The sequence below is a fragment of the Mus pahari genome, chromosome 4 (genome assembly GCF_900095145.1).
Source record: "Mus pahari chromosome 4, PAHARI_EIJ_v1.1, whole genome shotgun sequence".
Taxonomy (NCBI): Eukaryota; Metazoa; Chordata; class Mammalia; order Rodentia; family Muridae; genus Mus; species Mus pahari.
In genome coordinates, this window is record NC_034593.1 from 496,679 (window position 1) to 504,972 (window position 8,294).

At 37.9% G+C, this 8,294-nt stretch overlaps 1 pseudogene; it reads left to right on the forward strand.

Moving 5' to 3' along the window:
* The first annotated feature begins 7,198 nt into the window (after nt 1-7,198).
* LOC110320733 lies at nt 7,199-7,763 on the forward strand (annotated as a pseudogene).
* Nucleotides 7,764-8,294: the final 531 nt, after the last annotated feature.

Genomic DNA, 8,294 nt, shown 5'->3' on the forward strand with positions numbered 1-8,294 from the left:
TTGTTATTGGCAAATATTTCTTCTTTAATCATAAATTTATACAGAGTTCATTCATGTTCTGCATAAAAAATGTGCATAGATCATGTTGTTGACATAAACAATCTGATATATTTTAGACCTTTGGTAAACAAGTCATTATTATCAAGTGAGATACTCTGAGACTTCAACTAAAATTTCACAGTACCAGGTCAAGGGCAAAACCTTTCTTTCAAATATGGGAATGCAACATCCTAATCCTCATAGTCTATATTTTACATCACAGCTAGAATTCATTTGTACAGAAAGAAGTAGTAAAACTCTATTAGATATTTAATATTAACTTATTTCAGTTAAGAGTTCTATGTTCTATAATCATTAACAGATTATTAGTAGTAATAGAAAAGCTGACACTTGACCAGAAATAACTATGATAAATGAAAGGAACACAGAGCTACTCAGCCCCACTCTGTTCCATTCACTTTGCAAAATTCTTTGTTCATTTGATTTCTTGTAACCCTCAGGAAAATCCAGTAATATTTGTGGGTTTTTGTGCAAGTGACAAAGACAAAGCATTGAAGAGGTGAACTATTTCCAAATTTGATTGTTCATTCACCCTTCCAATAATGGCGTTCTACTATTGAATGGATAGTAGATGATATCAAGGATACAGAAAAACCTAAATGAACATATTGTAGGCTTATACAGCACAAAAAAGCTGGATATGTATAGAAAACAAAATTCTCACCTGTTAGAAGAAATAAACATATCACTTTCCAGTCTCTTCTCTCACTTCAATATCATATGATACATATGTAGGGTTTACACTAGTATGCTTATTTGTTCATTTATTGGGTGTGTTTTACAGAATATGTTTGGAGGTCAGAAGACATCCCTGTACCAGTTTAGTCCCAGGGATCAAACTGGCTCTTAAAGCTTAATGGCTAGTGCTTTCAGCCTCTCAGCTCTCATAGTATAATCTCCCATACCTATGGTTAGTGGGCATTTTAAACCCAGCATTTCCCATCATCCAAAGAACACACGTATATTTAGTTCTGAAAAACATTTCCTATTTAACAGTTAAAAATTGAACACATAGTCTTCTGAAAGCATTCTGACAAACAGCTCATCTATTTGTACATCTCTGAAATTGCCAGGAGCTTTCCTACTGTGAAGTCTGAGTAGCTCCTGGCATTTTTGTTTCTCTGACCGCTACCTCCATCATTAAACACTGTAGGGTACTTTTTGTAGAATTCGCTTCAATTTATCCATGTCTTTATTGCCTCACTCCATCTTCCTATTGTAGGATGACATCATCTGTAATCTGGAATACTAAAATGTCCCAAGTGATCTACCTGAATTTTCCTGATGTCTTCAAACTCTTCCTTTATGCATCTGTATGTTACATGAAAATGGCAAATCTGATCACATTGTTTTCCACCACTGTTTAATACCTGTCAATGATTTTTCAGTGTTCTCAGTACAAAAACAGGAGACTCATCATGGACACATGTCTGGAGGACCTGGTACTATATTCAGTTCTCCAGACAATAAGTTACCTAAACAACTTTGATTTCTATTATCCTATGCCATTTTCAAGTCTTTCTAAATATTTCATACAAACTACAGGATACATCATGCATATGGAGTTAATATCTTCTCATTGTTTAGATAGCAACTCAGGGGTCATAACGTCAAGAAGCCTCTCCTGACAACATTGAGTAAATGTACACCACATTTTCTGTATCTGTTCCTCTGTTGAGGGACATCTGATTTTTTTCCAGTTCCTGGCTATTTATTATAAATAAGGCTGCGATGAACATAGTGGAGCATATGTCCTTACTACATGCTGGAGCATCTTCTGGGTATATGTCCGGAGTGGTATTAGTGGGTCCTCAGGTAGTATTATGTCAAATTTTCTGAGGAACCACAAAAATGATTTCCAGATTGGTTGTACAATTTTGTAATTGCACCAGCAATGGAAAAGTGTTCCTTTTTCTTTACAACCTTGCCAGCATCTGCTGTCACCTGAGTTTTTGATCTTAGCCATTTTGACAGGTGTGAGGTGGAATGTCAGGGTTGTTTTGATTTGCACTTCCGTGATGACTAAAGATGTTGAAAATTTATTTATGTGCTTCTTAGCCTTTCAGTTCTCCAAAGTTGAGAATTCTTTATTTGCCTCTGTATCCCCTTTTAAATAGGGTTATTTGGTTCTCTGGAATCTAACTTCATGAGTATATTTTGAGTATTAGCCCTATATCGGATGTATGATTCCCAATCTGTTGGTTGCCATTTTGTCCTAAGGACAGTTTCCTTTGCCTTACAGAAGCTTTGCAATTTTATGAGGTCCCATTTGTTGACCCTTGATCTCAGAGCATAAGCCATTGGTGTTCTGTTCATGAAAATTTCCCCTGTGCCCATTTGTTCAAGGCTTCTCTCCATGTTCTCCTGTGTTAGTTTCAGTGTATTTGGTTTTATGTGGAGGTCCTTGATCCACTTGGATTTGATCTTTGTACAAGGAAATAAGAATGGGTTGATTTGCATTATTCTACATGCTGACATCCAGTTGTAACAGTACAATTTGTTGAAAATGATCTTTTTTCCACAGGATGATTTTCACTCCTTTGTCAAAGATTAAATGACCATAGGTTCATTTCTGGGACTTCAATTCTTTTCCATTGATCTACTGCATGTCTATGTTCCAATAACATGCAGGTTTTTGTTTTTATTTCTCACTTTTACTGTGTAATGCAGCTTGAATTCAGGGATGGTAATTCCCCAAGATGTTCTTTTATTTTTGAGAATAGTTTGTGCAATCTTGTTTTTTTGTTTGTTTGTTTGTTTTTTGTTTTTTGTTTTTGTTATTCCAGATGAATTTGCAAATTGCTCTTTCTAACTCTGTGAAGAACTGAGTTGGAATTTTGATGGGAGTTTATTGCTTTCAGCAAGATCACTACTTTTACTATATTTATCCTACCAATCCATAAGCATAGCAGATCTTTCCATCTTCTGAGATCATTATCGATTTCTTTCTTTAGAGACTTGGAGTTATTGTTATGTAGATCTTTCACTTTCGTGGTTAGAGTCACACCAATGTATTTTATATTATTTGTGACTATTGTAAAAAGTGCCATTTTCCTAGTTTCTCTCTTAGCCTGTTTATCATTTGTGTAGAGGAACTCTACTGATTTGTTTTAATTAATTTTATATCCAGCTATTTAACTGAAGTTGTTTATCAGGTTTAGGAATTCTCTGGTGGAATTTTTGTCGTCACTTAAATATACAATCATATCATCTGTAAATTGTGATATTTTGACTTCTTCCTTTCCAATTTGTATTTTCTTGATCTCATTTTGTTGTTTAATTGCTTGAGCTAGAACTTCAAATACTATATTGAACAGATAGAGAAAGAGTAGGTAGTCTTGTCTACTCCCTGATTTTAATGGGATTACTTTAATTTTCTCTCCATTTAGTTTGATGTTGGCTATTGGTTTGCTGTATATTACTTTTTACTATAATATGGGCCTTGAATTCCTGATCTTTCCAAGACTTTTACATGAGGTGATGTTGAATTTTGTTAAATGCTTTCTCAGTATCTAGTGAAATGATCATGTGTTTTATTTTCTTTGAGTGTTTTTTTTTCTTTGAGTTTGTTTATGAAGTGGATTACATTTACGAATTTCTTTATGCGGAACCATCCCTGCATCCCTGCCATAAAGCCTACTTGATAGTGGTGAATGATTGTTTTGAGGTGTTCTTGGATTCCCTTTGCAAGAATTTTATTGAGTATTTTTGCATCAATATTCTTAAGGGAAATTGGTTAGCAGTTTATTCTCCTTGTTGGGTCTTTCTGTGGTTTAGGTATAATCATGAGTTTTGCTTCATAGACATATTTGGGTAGTGTTCCTTATGCTTCTATTTTTTGGAACAGTTTGAATAGTATTAGGTTTTCTTTGCAGGTCTGATATAAATCTGCACTAAACCCATCTGGTCCTAGGCTATTTTTGGTTGGGAGGCTATTAATGAGTGCTTCTATTTCTTTAGGGGTTGTGGAACTGTTTAGATGGTTTATCTCATCCTTATTTAAATTTAGCACTTCATATTTTTCTTAAAAATGATCCATTTCATCCAGATTTTCCAATTTGTTTGAGTATAGGTTTTGTACTAGAATCTGATGTTTTTTGTTTTTTGTTTTTAATTTCCTAGGTTTCCATTGTTATATCTCCCTTTTCATTTCTAATTTCATTAATTTTGATACTGTTTCTGTGCCCTCTAGTTAGTCTTGCTAAGGTTTATCCATCTTGTTGATTTTCTGAATGAACCAGCTTCTGATTTTGTGGGTTCTTTGTATAGTTCTTTTTGTTTCTACTTGGTTAATTTCAGCCTTGAGTTTGAATATTCTTGCTGTCTACTTTTGGGTGTATTTGCTTCTTTATGTCCTAGAGCTTACAGATGTGCTTTTAAGCTGCTAGTGTATGCTCTCTCCAGTTTCTTTTTGGAAGCATTCAGAGCTATGGGTTTTCCTACTATCACTGATTTCATTGTGTCCCATAGTTTTTAATTTGTTGTACCTATATTTTTCATTAAATTATAAAAAGTTTTTAATTTCTTTCTGTATTTCTTCCTTGACCAAGTTATGATTACATAGAGCATTCTTCAACGTCCATGTTTATGTGAGCTTTCTGTTGTTTTGGTTGTTATTCAAGACTAGCCTTAGTACTTGGTGATCTGATAGGATGCATGGAATTATTTAAATCTTCTTGTAGTTGTTGAGGCCTGTTTGGTGTCTGATTATTTCAACAATTTTGGAGAAGGTACCATGAGACCCTGAGAAGAAGGTATATTCTTTTGTTTTAGGATGAAATGTTCTTTAGATATCAGTTAAATCCATTTGGTCCATAACATCTGTTAGTTTCATTGTGTCTCTCTTTAGTTTCTGTTTCCATGATCTGTCCATTGCTGAGAATGCCATGTTGGAGTATCCCACTATTATTGTTTGAGGTGCAATATGTGCGTTGACCTTCTGTAAAGTTTCCTTTATGAATGTGGATGCCTTTGCATTTGGAGCATAGATGTTCAGAATTGAGAGTTCATCTTGGTAGATTTTTCCTTAGAGGTGTATGAATCATCCTTCCTTTTTTTTATTACTTTTGGTTGAAAGTCAATTTTATTTGATTTAAGAATGACAACTCCAGCTGTTTTCTTGGAACCATTTGCTTAGAAAATTGTTTTCCTACCTATTACTCTGGCATAGTTTATGTCTTTGTCACTGAGGTGCATTTCCTTCATGCAGCAAATTCCTGGGTCCTACTCACATATCCAGTCTGTTAGTCTATGTCCTTTTATTAGGGAATTGAGACCATTGATGTTAAGAGATATTAAGGAGAAGTGATTGTTACTTCCTGTTATTTTTGTTGTTAGATGTTGGATTATGCTTATGTGGATATCTTCTTTTGTTTTTTGGTGAGAAGTCTGGTGTAATTCTGATAGGCCTGCCTTTGTATGCTACTTGACCTTTTTCCCTTATTGCTTTTAATATTCTTTTTTTGCATTGTGCATTTGGTGTTTTTATTATGTGACAGGAGGAAGTTCTTTTGTGGTCCAGTCTATTTCGAATTCTACAGGCTTCTTGTATGTTCATCAGTATCTCTTTCTTTATGTTAGAAAAGTTTTCTTCTATAGTTGTGTTTAAGATATTTACTGGGCCTTTAATTTGGGAATATTCACTCTCCTCTATACCTATGATCCCTAGGTTTTGTCTTCTCATTGTGTCTTGGATTTGTTGGATGTTTTGGGTTAGGAGCTTTTTGCATTTTGCATTTTCTTTGACTGTTGTGTCAATGTTTTCTATGGTATATTCTGCACCTGAGATTCTCTCTTCTATCTTTTGTATTCAGTTGGTGATGCCATCTGGCTCAGATTGGAAAGAATATGACACTGGCTGGGGGGGGGCGGCGTTTGGAGGGGGAGACTATTCCTTTGTTCCTGAATCCTGCTGGTCCCAGTTACTCCTGGTTTTGGGGTAGATATTATAGATATTGTGGCTTCCTTACTTATTATCCTGGGAGAGATACAGTGCCTAGGAGTTGATCTCTTTCTGGATGTTGTGAGACTGGATGCAGAGGTAGTGCCCAAGTCTGTTCAGGGTACCAGCTCAGACAGGAAGGAACCTGTGCCATGGGGTGGGTTGGGGTTGCTGCTTCCCTGGATCCTGCTGGTCCCAGTTACTCCCATTGTTGATGTGTTGGGGTAGATGTTGTGACTTCCTCACCTGTGATCCTGGGTAGTGAACTTCTTCAGGATGTTTTGGGACTGGACGCGAAACTAGTGCCCAAGGTCTGATCAGGGCTCCAGGTTCAGAAGTCTGATACTTAAAGTTTCTAATTTTGTGATAGAAATATTTAAATAATAATTGTACTTTAAATGCGACAAAAATATATTTTTCATATGCAATGTTTTAGATTCAAGAGAAGATATGGTTATAAAAACTATGTAATAAACTACTATTTTCAGAGTCTTTACATTTTAGAGGCAGTCACCAGACAAAAAAGTAAGATATCTAAGGTAATTTCAGGGTTTTAAATGCAATAAGCTCTTTTAATTTAGTTTGATGAAGGATGTGATGTCTCAAAGATACAATGCATATTTACATAATGAAGAAAAGTCTGTAAGATTCAACAAAGCCATGTACATATGAAAATGTTGTAATTAGATAAAGAAAAGGGGAAAGGTGTGGGGGAGAGGGACAGGGATAGAGAAAGAGGGGAAAGGAGGTGAAAGTAGAGGAAGGGAGAAGGTAGAGGGTGGGAGTAGTACACCTAGTTTTGAGAAAACCTGTGTATACAGACGATGTTGCTTTGAATAAGGGCAAGGATGCTTGACAGTCAAAGTGTCAGAATATGGCAGTGGAAATGATCAGAATGAGCCTGCAGATATATCCAGACCATTTCTTTAAAAAGTCCCACCTTACCACTAAACACATTGTCTTAGACACCATATATGTTCTTTTGTGAGAAACCCAGCAAGGAGACACCATTATTTTCATGTTTCCCTCAGAATGACTAAGCCATTACTGCACCACATAGGAGACTACTAGGAGCTTATCAGAAGAGAAATCAAGTTGAGAAATAAAAGCCAGCTTAAGAGTTCCTTCAGAGGTGAAACAGTCCCTCTGTGAGCTGTCCTTCCAACAAGCCACAGGCTCTGGGTACCCACCTTCCCCATGACTGGACAGCTGGCTTCAGACTTCACCTTCTCACCCCTACCAGGTGGGGGTAATGGGTCAGCAGGGCTGGAGCTGGTCTACCTGGACCCTTGAACCTGGCTAAGCTTCCAGGGGTGTGCAGGTGGGCCTGGAATTGAACCAGACTCAGAGGTATTGGGAATCTCCCCATATTCCCCTGCATATGAGTTCTTTGGAGGGATGGCATACTGTGGAACTCAGGTCGGACTAGGTCTAGTCCCCCAGGTTGGCTTGGAGACTTTGTAGCCTGAGTAGCACGAGTAGAGAGCAATTCAGAGGGAGCCTCTTTTGGGTTCTGTGCTGCCTGGCCCAGTGTACTGAAGTTGAAGAAGGTGGAACCAAGTCCAGAGTAGTTCCAAGACATGAATGTCCTGCAGAAGGAGCTAGAGCAGTTTGCCAAGCTGCTGCAGAAGAAGAGGATCATGTTGGGGTACACCCAGGCACACATGGGGCTCACTCTGGGCATTCTCTCTGGAAATGTGTTCAGCCTGACAACCATCTGCCCCTTGAGGCCCTGAAACTCAGCCTTAAGAACATGTGTTGACTGCTGCCCCTGCTGGAGAAGTAGGTGGAGGAAGCACACAACAATGAGAACCTTCTGGAGGTCTGCAAATTGGAGACCCTGATGCAGGCCAGAAAGAGAAAGTGTAAGAGAAGGAGCATTGAGAACCCTGTGAGGTGGAATCTGAAAAGCAAGTTTCTGAAGTGTCTGAAGCCCTCCCTGCAGCAGATCACTACCATCTCCAAGCAGCTTGGGTGGGGGGGGAAGAGGGATGTGGTTCTGTGGTTCTTTAACCATCATCAGAAGTGCAAAAGATCAACTGTTGACTATTCCCAACAAGAAGAGTTTGAGGTTTCAGGGACCCCTTTCTGGAGGGGGCTAGGGGGCTGTATCCTTTCTTATGTCCATAGGCACCCACTTTGTTGCCCCAGGCTATGGGAGCCCCCATTGCAGCACACTTTATTGTGTCCATTTTCCTGAGTTCCAGGCCTTTCCCTTTGTAAGAGTCACTGCTCTGGGCTCTCCCATGCATTCAAACAGGGGAACCAGCCCTCCCTGGGGATGATGTGAGCC